The sequence below is a fragment of the Macaca mulatta genome, chromosome 1 (genome assembly GCF_049350105.2).
Source record: "Macaca mulatta isolate MMU2019108-1 chromosome 1, T2T-MMU8v2.0, whole genome shotgun sequence".
Taxonomy (NCBI): Eukaryota; Metazoa; Chordata; class Mammalia; order Primates; family Cercopithecidae; genus Macaca; species Macaca mulatta.
Genome location: NC_133406.1, coordinates 231,681,898 through 231,693,922, shown reverse-complemented (window position 1 = coordinate 231,693,922; position 12,025 = coordinate 231,681,898).

The window sequence follows — 12,025 nt, the reverse complement described above, 5'->3', positions numbered from 1 at the left end:
CTCCCTGTTTTATTTGCTGTGGCGTAAATCCAGTTACTTTAGTGATTCACTCCAAATCTCATGCATCTTTAAACAAGCAGAGACTGGGAGCCTGTGTTGGGCACTGTTCCTTACATTAGCAGCAAACCCCCAGGGTTGCTCAGGGTGGGAGACTGTGAAAAGCCTAGCAGTGTGGCCGTGTGTGTGTGTGTGTGTGTGTGTGGGTTGGTGGGGGGTGGGGGAGGTCCCTATTCACAAGGGAGAACTCAGCATTCCGTTTCACCAGCTTCACTGCATTTTTCTTCTGTGTACCACTGTCCTAGCGCACTGACTTGTGACTAAGGCATAGCAAGACCAGAGGTTTCCAATTATTTCAAAGATTTAGAAAAAATTTCCAAAGAAAATGCACTTTAACTGCAGGGATAGGATGGGAAGAGGAAATCACCGATGGGGGAGTGAGGAGACGGGTACAGGTGAGCAATCCAACAAAACGAAGCATCCAGGCCGGGCGTGGTGGCTCACGCCTGTAATCCCAGCACTCGGGGAGGCCAAGACGGGTGGATCACCTCAGGTCAGGAGTTCGAGACCAGCCTGACCAACATGGTGAAACCCCGTCTTTACTAAAAATACAAAAAGTAGCTGGGAGTGGGGGCAGACGCCTGTAATCCCAGCTATTTGGGAGGTTGAGGCAGGAGAATCGCTGGAACCCAGGAGGCGGAGGTTGCAGTGCACCGAGATCATGCCACTGTACTCCAGCCTGGGCGACAGAGCGAGACTCCATCTCTGTCCTCCACCCTCCCCTCAAAAAGAATCGTCCAAAGTTTGCAGTCATCAGTCACGTCAAGTGCATGACACCTGCTTCTATCTAGGCCCAGATCTTCCACTTCTCCCTGCCTCTGGGCGAGGGGGTAACTAAAAACGGGGGTCGCTGGCCGGGATGCGGGGACAGTGGGCCAGGCCCTCGGGCCCAGAGGGGATCATCCCGGGAGCTGCAGGCCGCAGTACCTGGTTCCTGCCAGTGACAGGGCGTCGCAAGCACAGCCATGGATGACGTCACCAACGCTCGACTCCTGCTTCCGCCCTGGAGGGAGCCGAGCGCAGGGAAGAGGGCGCGGCGCGAGGCAGTCACGACGCCAGGCTGCGGGCCGCTCAGTCAGTCCCTCTGCCCGGTGGGCCTGCGGGCTCCGGGTAGGTCCTGTCCCTGCCCAAGACCCCTCTGCCTCAGCCCGGATCCCCCTCGGCCTCTGCCTCAGCCTCGGTCCCCCTCTGCCTCGGTCCCCCTCTGCCTCAGCCCAGATCCCCCGCAGCCTCAGCCCGGGTTCCCCTCTGCCTTTGCCCGAGTGCCCCTCAGCCTCAGCCGGGGTCCCCTTCAGCTTCTGCCGGAGTCCCTCAGCCTCGCCTGGGTCCTCCTTCTGGCCACGGACCCCCAACCTTTGTGGCGGGGGGGATCTGCCTCCAGGCCCCTGCCTCAGGCCGCCATTAGACCAAGGCCTGCAGGTTCCGAGAGCAGGGCGGGGTGGGAGACTGTGAGAAGCCTCGTGGCTCACAGCTGGAGGAGGGGGATGGGGGCCGTGGGGTGGGACTCGGGGGAGGAGGGTGGTCCTGGCAGACCTGAGGCAAGGGGATCGCTTGAGCCCAGGAATTCGATCATGCCACTGCACTCCAGCCCAGGTGACAGAGCAAGACCCTGTCTCTAGAAATAAATAAAAATTAAATTAAAAATTAAAGTTCCCTCGGTCTGTCCAGAGGTGAACTGAGGAGGGGACAAGAGACCGCGGGATTGGGGAGTGGGGAGAAGGAGCAGTGGAAGGTCTTTGCCATAGCCCAGGTGAAAGAACAATGTGACTTGGACCAGCATGGGGATGGAGAAGACAGAAGTAGATACACTTGAGGGATATTGGTGATACGATGGGGGAGAGGAAATAGGAGCGTTTCTGTTACTGTTAATAAAAAAACAGAACTAGGCCAGTCGCGGTAGCTCATGCCTGTAAACCCAGCACTTTGGGAAGCCAAGGCAGGTGGATCACTTGAGGTCAGGAGTTCGAGACCAGCCTGGCCAACATGGTGAAACCCCGTTTCTACTAAAAATACCAAAAAAAAAAAAAAAAATTATCCGGGCATGGTGGTGCACACCTATAATTCCAGTTATTTGGGAGGCTGAAGCAGGAGAATCTCTTGAACCCGAGAGGCGGAAGTTGCAATGAGCTGAGATCGCACCACTACACTCCAGCCTGGGTGACAGAGTGAGACCGTCTCCAAAAAAAAAAAAAATGTAAAACAGAAAAGTTACCTTTCTGAATCAGAATGAAAAGCAAATGTTTTATATAAGAAAAATTTAACCAGGGCAAAATACTGTGTTAGCACCACACCACAAAGCAGGCAGGCACATCTCCGGGTCGTTCTGTGACCAGATAATGATACCAGCACTTCAGTCACTACTGGCCTCACCTCTGCTAGGAATGTTCTAGAATTTTAAAGTTTTGCCATGGGCCTCTTTTGTACATGCTGCTAATGACTTCTCCTCATCCATAAATCCATTTGGTCAGTGCCTCTTCTGTAGTAATAGAATTGGGAGCAAGATCTGTGGCTGCCCAAAATAAAGACATTTCTCCATTGCTCTTGCAGTCAGTACAGACATAAAGTTCCGCTTAATGCAATGTATGCAAGATGCCATATGGCAGGCAGCTTCCAGAAACTTTGCTCTCTTAGCTTTGCCTGTTTCTCCATCCTGCTTCCTGGAATGGAGATGCCACCAGCTTGGGCCTTGAGATTGAAACCACATAGGACAGAGCACCAAGCTAGGAGAAGCTGGGGCCCCTTCCCCTGTGGAGCACCATCCCAGCTCCCCACCACCAACCTGACTTAGTAGGGAAGAAGAATACTTCTCCATTTTGTTTTCCGTTACTTGCAGTTGAAACTGTTTCCCCCTGGTCAAACTATTAAATGCATGCCTGAAAATCTGTTAGGACACAAAACAGGAAGATATTCTACCAAAGCCCCTGGTGGTACAAATGGCGGAGTCTGTTCTGCCTCACTCGGTAAGTGCTTCTGCGCTGTGAGTTAGTTAGTTCATTTGCAGATGGTAAACAAGAGAATGCTGGCCGGGTGCGGTGGCTCACACCTGTAATCCCAGCACTTTGGGAGGCCAAGGCAGGCAGATTACAGGAGTTCAACACCAGACTGGCTAACATGGTGAAAACCGGTCTCTATTAAAAATACAAAACTTGCCGGGCGCGGTGGCTCAAGCCTGTAATCCCAGCACTTTGGGAGGCCGAGGCGGGCGGATCACAAGGTCAGGAGATCGAGACCACAGTGAAACCCCGTCTCTACTAAAAATACAAAAAATTAGCCCCGTCTCTACTAAAAATACAAAAAATTAGCCGGGCGCGGTGGCGGGCGCCTGTAGTCCTAGCTACTCAGGAGGCTGAGGCAGGAGAATGGCGTGAACCCAGGAGGCGGAGCTTGCAGTGAGCCGAGATCGCGCCACTGCACTCCAGCCTGGGCAACAGCGTGAGACTCCGTCTCAAAAAAAAAAAAAAAAATACAAAACTTAGCCAGGCTTGGTGGCGGGAGCCTGTAACCCCAGCTACTCAGGAGGCTGAGGCAGGAGAATCGCTTGAACCCAGGTGGTGGAGGTGGCAGTGGGCTGAGATCGAGCCACTGCACTTCAACCTGGGTGACAGCGCAAAACTCCATCTCCAAAAATAAAAAAAAAAAATGAAAGAAAATAATACTGTCAGTAGAATGCAGAAACTGTGTTTGTATTCTTAGCAGCATGTTCATATAATAGTTCGAGGTGGTGGTGGGGCGGAGAAGGGCAAGCATTGTGTCAACGAAAGAGCAAGGCTTAGCAACGGTAAACCAAAAAGTATCTGAGACAGGTCTTGATCAATTTAGTAGTTTATTTTGCCAAGGTTAAGGACATGCCCAGAAGAAAAAAGCAGAATCTCAGAAACAGTCTGTGGTCTGTGCCTTTCTCCAAAGATGAGTTTGAGGGCTTCAGTATTTAAAGAAAAGCTGGCTGGAGGGGAAAGAGAGTATGGTAATCCACATGTTACAAAAGAAAACGTACAAGTAGAGGAATCATCATTTATATGTCTGTCTCTTGCTCAGTAAATCAGCACTTTACATAAGTAAGGTGAACACAAAGTAGCTCCTTGTGGGGATATTTAACCTTTTATTTGTCGCTGTCTGCTTAGGAACAAAAGGAAAGACAGCTCCTTGCATGACTCAGCTTTCAGCTTAATTTTTTTTCCTTTTTGGCAGAGTGAATTGGGGTCCTGAGTTTTTTATTTTCCTTTCACACAACGTATGAAGACCTTAAAGAGAAAACGGTGCAAATTCTGCAGGGCTCTGGGCTGGTTTTATGATTTCAAGAAGCGCTTTCTCCTGTAATCCCAGAATTTTGGGAGGCTGAGGCAAGAGGATCGCTTGAGCCCAGGAGTTCGAGACCAGCCTGGGCAACATAGGGAGACCTTATCTCTACAAATAATAAAAAATTATTCGGGTGTGGTGATGTGCACCTGTAGTCCCAGCTACTCGAGAGGCCGAGGCAGAAGAATTTCTTGAGCCAGGGACTTCAGGCTAAAGTGAGCTGTGACTGAGCCACAGAACTCAGCTTGAGCAACAGAGTGAGATCCTGTCTCAAAAAACAAAACAAAAAAAGAAGTGCTTTCCAGGCTTTCTGTGGAGTCCTAATTAGGGAAATGGAGTCAGGTTGGCAGCACCAGGGGAAAGCAAAAGGGAAAGCAAATAAGCTATAAATCTGCCTTTCTTCATGGTCCAGGACAGATAAACAAAGAGGAAGCAGATGAGTTATAGGTCTGTCTGTGTTTATGTCCCAGGAAGTGTAGCCCTCCTGAACAAATAACACACATAACTCACAAACTTCCCGCTTAACATCAAACGCCTTAATTTATCAAACATCCCGGCTGACAGAAGAAGGCAGGTTAGCTCCTGCAGCCGTGGTGTTATCCATCATCCTAAGAACCGTCCTATAAAATCTCCAGCAAGCCTTTGTTTCCTTGCAGTCTGCTCCTCTTCTGCTGATACCGCCCGTTGCCTCCTTGCAACATATTTTCCTACTTTCTCTAACAAATCTATCTTTCTCTACCTACAACTGTCTTGGTAAATTCTTTTACTCCCGTGCCACTGGTCCAGACAGTTGTCACTGCCCTGTGACCCTTTCAATAATCTTAAACTAAATGGTGGAGTTAAGAGGACAGCTGAAGACATTTTAATATGTAATTTGTTTGTTTTAACTGATTGTAGCCTGAATTGGATTTTCAATTCTTTTTTTTTTTTCTGAGGCAAAGTCTTGCTCTTGTCCCCCAGGCTGGAGTACAATGGCATGATCTCAACTCACTGCAACCTTGGCCTCCCGAGTTCAAGCGATTCTCCTTCCTCAACCTCCCGAGTAGTTGGGATTACAGGGGCCTGCCACCATGCCCAGTTAATTTTTTGTACTTTTAGTAGAGACAGGGTTTCACCATGTTGGTCAGGCTGGTCTCCAACTCCTGACCTCAGGTGATCTGCCCACCTCGGCCTCCCAAAGTGCTGGGATTACAGGCGTGAGCCCTGTGCCTGGCTTTTTTTTTTTTTTTTTTGGAGATGGAGTCTTGCTGTGTTGCCCAGGCTTGGGTGCAATGGCACAATCTTGGCTCACTGCAACCTCCACCTTCCAGATTCAAGCGATTCTCCTGCCTCAGCCTCCCGAGTAACTGGAATTACACACACGTGCCACCACGCCTGGCTAATTTTTGTATTTTTAGTAGAGGCGGAGTTTCGCCATGTTGGCCAGGCTAGTCTTGAACTCCTGACCCCAAATGATCTGCCCTCCTCGGCCTCCCAAAGTGCTGGGATTACAGGTGTGAGCCACCGCACCTGGCCGGATTTTCAATTTTGATGAAACAGCTCTACTAGGAGTGAAAGACCCAAAGATCCTAATCTGAGAAGAGAAAGCTGTCCACCCCATGGCAGTGGAGATCTGCCCTAGCTGCTGTGCTTATCAAGACTGCATTTATACTTGTTTGTGTTCAGATTGTAAAACTGCATAGGATTCAAATGGTCCTTGCCAGTCCTTTCTCCCCTTAAGCCCTGTTATTTTTATGTGTCACTTGGCAGAATGTCTTGTTCTTTAGGAACATGTATCTCACGTGATAGCAGAAATGCCTACATGTGCCTTTGAGGCATAAAACAGGGTTGTTATCAAGGTGGTATCTATATTTGCCTTGCTTGATTGATGGGGAGAGGAATGGCTCTTGGCCACACCCACATATTAATCTAAAGGAAAAAACTGAGGTGAAATCCATACAAGTAGAGAGTTTATTTGGGCCAGGTTTGAGGACTGCAACCCGGGAGCACAGATTCAAGTTGCCCTGAATGTATGTTCGTATCAGCAATAGTTACAAGTGTGGTGGTTTTTTTTTTTTTTTGAGATGGAGTCTCACTCTTGTTGCCCAGACTAGAATGCAGTGGCATGATCTTGGCTCACCGCAACCTCCGTCTCCTGGGTTTAAGCAATTCTCCTGCCTCAGCCTCCCTAGTAGCTGGGATTACAGGCACCTGCCACCACGCCTGGTTAATTTTGTATTTTTACTAGAGATAGGGTTTCACCATGTTAGCCAGACTGGTCTTGAACTCCTGACCTCATGATCTGCTCGCCTCGGTCTCCCAAAGTGCTGGGATTATAGGTGTGAGCCACTATGTGCAGCCTTACAAGTGGGTTTTTAAAAGAAAAAAGGAAGGCTGGACACAGTGGCTCATGCCTCTAATCCCAAGCACTTTGGGAGGCTGAGGCAGGCAGATCGCTTGAGCTCAGGAGTTCAAGACTAGTCTGGCCAAAATGGCAAGACCCCATCTCTACAAAAATACAAAAATTAGCCAGGCATGGTGCTGCACGCCTGTAGTCCCAGCCACTTGGGAGGCTGGAGTGGAAGGATCGCTTAAGCCTCGGAGGCGGAGGTTGCAGTGAACTGAGATAGCGCCACTGCACTCCTGCCTGGGCAACAGAGTCAAAACCTGTCTCAAAAAAAAAAAAAAAAAGAAAGAAAGAAAAGGCCAGGCGCAGTGGCTCACGTCTGTAATACCAGCACTTTGGGAGGCTAAGGTGGGTGGATCACCTGAGGTCAGGAGTTCGAGACCAGTCTGGCCAACGTAGTGAAACTCCATCTCCACTAAAAATACAAAAACAAAGAAAAAAAATTAGCTCGGCGTGGTGGCGGGCACCTGTAATTCCAGCTACTTGGGAGGCTGAGGCAGAAGAATCATTTCAACCTGGTTGCAGTGAGCTGAGATTGTCCCATTGCATTCCAGCCTGGACAACAAGGGTGAAACAGGGAAAGAGGGAGGGAGGGAGAAAGGGAGGAGGGAGGGAGGAAGGCAGGAAGGCAGGCAGGCAGGAAGGAAGGCAGGAAGGAAGGCAGGAAGGCAGGAAGGAAGGCAGGCAGGAAGGAAGGAAGGCAGGAAGGAAGGCAGGCAGGAAGGAAGGCAGGAAGGAAGGCAGGAAGGAAGGCAGGCAGGAAGGAAGGCAGGAAGGCAGGAAGGAAGGAAGGCAGGAAGGAAGGCAGGAAGGAAGGCAGGAAGGCAGGCAGGAAGGCAGGCAGGAAGGCAGGGAGGCAGGGAGGCAGGGAGGGAGGCAGGGAGGGAGGCAGGGAGGGAGGGAGGCAGGGGCAATGGGAATGTTGGTCCTGATCCAGACCCCAAGAGAAGGTTCTTGGACTTCGTGTGAGAAAGAATTCGGGGTGAGTCCATAGAGTAAGGTGAAAGCAAGTTTATCAAGAAAGTAAAGAAATAAAACAAGGCTACTCCATAGGCAGAGCAGTGGTCTGGGCTGCTCAGCTGATTATACTTGTAATTAGTTCTAGTTCTTTGCTAAACAAGGGGAGGATTACCCACTAGTTTTCTGGGAAAGGGGTGGACAATTCCCCAGAACTGAGGGCTCCTCCCGCTTTTAGACCATATAGGGTAACTTCCTGAGGTTGCCATGGCATTTGTAAACTGTCATGGCACTAGTGGGAATGTCTTTTAGCAGGCTAATGTATTATAATTAGCATATAATGAGCAGTGAGGAAAACCAAGGTCACTTTCATCACCATCTTGGTTTCAGTGGGTTTTTGTGGCTTCTTTACCACATCCTTTCATCAGCAAGGTTTTTGTGACCTTGTGCTGACTTCCTATTTCATCCTGTGACTAAGAATGCCTTAACCTCCTGGGAATGCAGCCCAGTAGGTCACTGCCTCACTTTACTCAGTCCCTATTCAAGATGGAGTCACTCTGGTTCCAATGCCTTGGACAGGAGGAGGGTAAGGGATACAAGACTACATATTGGGCCGGGCGCGGTGGCTCAAGCCTGTAATCCCAGCACTTTGGGAGGCCGAGACGGGCAGATCACGAGGTCAGGAGATCGAGACCATTCTGGCTAACATGGTGAAACCCCGTCTCTACTAAAAAATACAAAAAAACTAGCCAGGCGAGGTGGCGGGCGCTGTAATCCCAGCTACTCGGGAGGCTGAGGCGGGAAAATGGCGTAAACCTGGGAGGCGGAGCTTGCAGTGAGCTGAGATCCGGCCACTGCGCTCCAGCCTGGGCGACAAAGCGAGACTCTGTCTCAAAAAAAAAAAAAAGACTACATATTGGGTGCAGTGTACAGCGCTTGGGTGATGGGTGCACCAAAATCCCAGAAATTACCACTAACGAATTTATCCATGTAACCAAAAACCACTTGTATCCCCCAAAACTATTGAAAAACATTTTATTTAAAGAGGAGACAGTTCTTTACCAAGAATTTACATCAAAACCATGTAAACTGTAGATTGACTCTACATTGTTCTTTGTACCATGAATTCCAAAACCCTGAAGAAAATGGGCGAGGCAGCTATCAGGAGCAAAGTATCTTCAAATAACTGCCCTGGACGTGGGTGGGGAAATGACTCAAGTTCCCACTCACATCTCTCTGGGCCTAATAAATTTTGCGAACCTCACAGGGCTCACACTGCTCGGCTGTTTTTCTTTTCATTCCAGGTTTAGATAAGGGAGGAATCATTAACAGGTCAGGTGGACCTGACCACCCCACAGTGCTCTTGTTTTGCTTTTGGCACAGGCAGTGTTTCTTGTCTGGGGAAGGGAGAGGGGTGCATCCAGTTGGTTGACACAGGACCTCCCAACCCTGGTGCCCACATGTGGTGTCTCCCTCTTCCTCTTTTGTGAAAAGCCACACCCCACCTTGGGCATGCCACCTGGCCGCGGGAACCCAAGTCTGCAGGGAGGGGCCAGAAAACGTGCATCTTCGAGTGTATCTTCCTTCAGGAGCCAGTTCCTTATTCTGTCCTCACTTGAGCTCCCTTCCAAGCTCCTACTAGATGGCCCCGAGGCAGAGAGGTTGCTGATCACACTTTGACATGCCTGGGGTGTAAACTTCAGAGACATGACAAGGTGCCTATGTGTTTTCTTACCAAAAACAGAATTTGACCTCGCCTATCAGAGAGTGCACGTGCCCAGGAAGGGCGTGCTCCTGGAGAAGCACAGGCAGAAGGCGTGAAAGCTGGGGCAGCAGAGGCTCTTCAGGACTCAAGGGGCTTCTGTCAGTTACACATTACCCTGAATAGACACTCCTCTTTTTATTTTTGATTTATTTGTTTATTTTGTTGAGACAGTCTCATTCTGTTGCCCAGGCTGGAGTACAGTGGCGTGATCTTGGCTCCCTGCAACCTTTGCCTCCTGGGTTCAAGCGATTCTCTTGCCTCAGCCTCCTGAATAGCTGGGATTATAGGCGTGAGCCACCATGCTCAGCTAATTTTTTGAATTTTCAGTAGAGATGGGGTTTTACCATGTTGGCCAGGCTGGTCTTGAACTCCCAACCTCAGGTGATCTGCCCGCCTTGGCCTCCCAAAGTGCTGGGATTACAGGTGTGAGCCACCATGCCCAGCCGATACCCCTCTTGTTAAAAACACCATAACATAATTTTAACTTATCATTTTAACTGTGTTTTTTAAAATAAATGTGCAGTTGATCTGTGGTAAGTATATTCACATTGTTATGAAACAGATCTCCAGAACCTTTTCATCTTGCAAAACTGAAACTCTATCCCCATTAAACAACTACTCCCCATTTTCCCTCCCCAAAGCCCCTGGTAACCACCATTCTACTTTTCTGCTTCTGCGAGATTGGGCACTCACGATACCTCATGTAAGTAGGATCATGCAGTATCTGTCTTTTTGTAACTAATTTCTGAAGACTTAGAGCATGTCTTCATGAGTCCTTCCTGTTGTAACATGGAACAAGATTGCCTTCCTTTCTAAGGCTGGATCATACTCCATTGTGCACACACCACATCTGGTTTACCCATTTATCTGTCAGCAGTCACTTGGGTTGCCTCTATTAATACCTTTGGCAGTTGTAAGAAATGCAGCTATGTGCATGGGTATACAAGTATCTCGATGAGCCCCCACTTTCAATTATTTTGGATATGCACCCAGAAGTGGGATTGCTGGATCACATGGTAATTCAAATTTTTAATTTTTTTTAGGAATCACCATTCTGTTTTCCACAGTAGCTACACCATTTTACATTCTCACCAACAGTATATAAGAGTTTCAGTTTTTCCACATCCTCACCAACACTTGTTATTTTCTGGGTTGTTATTGTTGTTGTTTTTGGTAGTAGCCATCCTAACAGGTATGAGGCGATCTCTCATTGTGGTTTTGATTTGCTTTTCCCTAATGATGAGTGATGTTGAGCATCTTTCCATGTTCGTGTTGACCATCCGTACATCTTTGGAGAAATGTCTATTCAAGTTCTTTCCTAATGAGACCACTCTCTTGGATCACAGAAAATGAGACCAGGCAGGCCATAAATAATATCCAGTGGTGTGCAGGAGCCAGCTTATGTATAATGTGAAAATAAATAATTCAAAATCAAAGTTGTTGGAAATTGGAATTATTTTGAGTCTTAAAGGAAGGTGCTTATAGGACCTTTAACCCCTCTCGCCTGGGCCGACAGGTGTGAGTCACTCCGCCTGGCCATGAATACACTCCTTTCAACTGGATTCTGATTCTTTAGATCATTTCAGGTTGCCAATAACCTCATCAAAATGAAAAACCGGCAGGCGAGGTTGCTCACGCCTGCAAACTCAGCACCTCAGAGGCTGAGGTGGGCGAATCACTTGAGCTCAGGAGTTAAGACTGGCCTGGGCGATGTGGTGAAACTTCATCTCTACAAAAAATACTAAAAAAAAAAAAAAAAAGCTAGCTGAGGGTGATGGCACATGCCCTTGTTCCCAGCTCCTCAGGAGGCTGAGGTGGGAGGATCACTTGAGCCTGAGTGGTCAGGGCTGGAGTGGGCTGTGATCATACCACTGCACTCCAGGCCGGGCAACAGCATGAGACCTTGTTTCAGGAAAAAAACAAAAAACAAAAAACACGACCAGAACAAAACCCACACTTTTGTGCCTCAAAAGACATTGTCAAGAAAGTAAAAAGATGAGCTGGGTACAGTGGCATGTGCCTATATTCCCAGAGACTTGGGAGGCTGAGGCAGGAGAGATCAGGAGTTCAAGTCCAGCCTGGGCAATGGAGATAGACTCCTTCTCTTAAAAAAAAAAAAAAAAAAAAGTGAAAAGACGAGACCAGAAGAAAAATTTTTGCAAATCATATATCTTATAAGGGTCTGGTATCCAGAATATATAAAGACCTCTTACAACTCAACAACAAAAGACAAACAACCCAATTCAAAATGGGCAAAACACTTTTGAATAGATTATTTTCTCCAAAGAAGATATGCAAATGACCAAGAAGCACTTGAAAAGATACTTGGCATCATTACTCACTAGAGAAATGCAAATCAAAAACAAAATGAGGCATCATTTCACACATTAGGATGACTATCATACATAAAAAAAAAAAAGGAAATTAACTAGAGTTGGTGGTCAGGTGAGGTGGCTCACACCTATAATCCCAGCACTTTGGGAAGCTGAGGTGGGTGGATCACTTTAGCCCAGGAGTTCAAGACCAGCCTGGGCAACGTAGCAAAACCCTGTCTCTACTAAAAA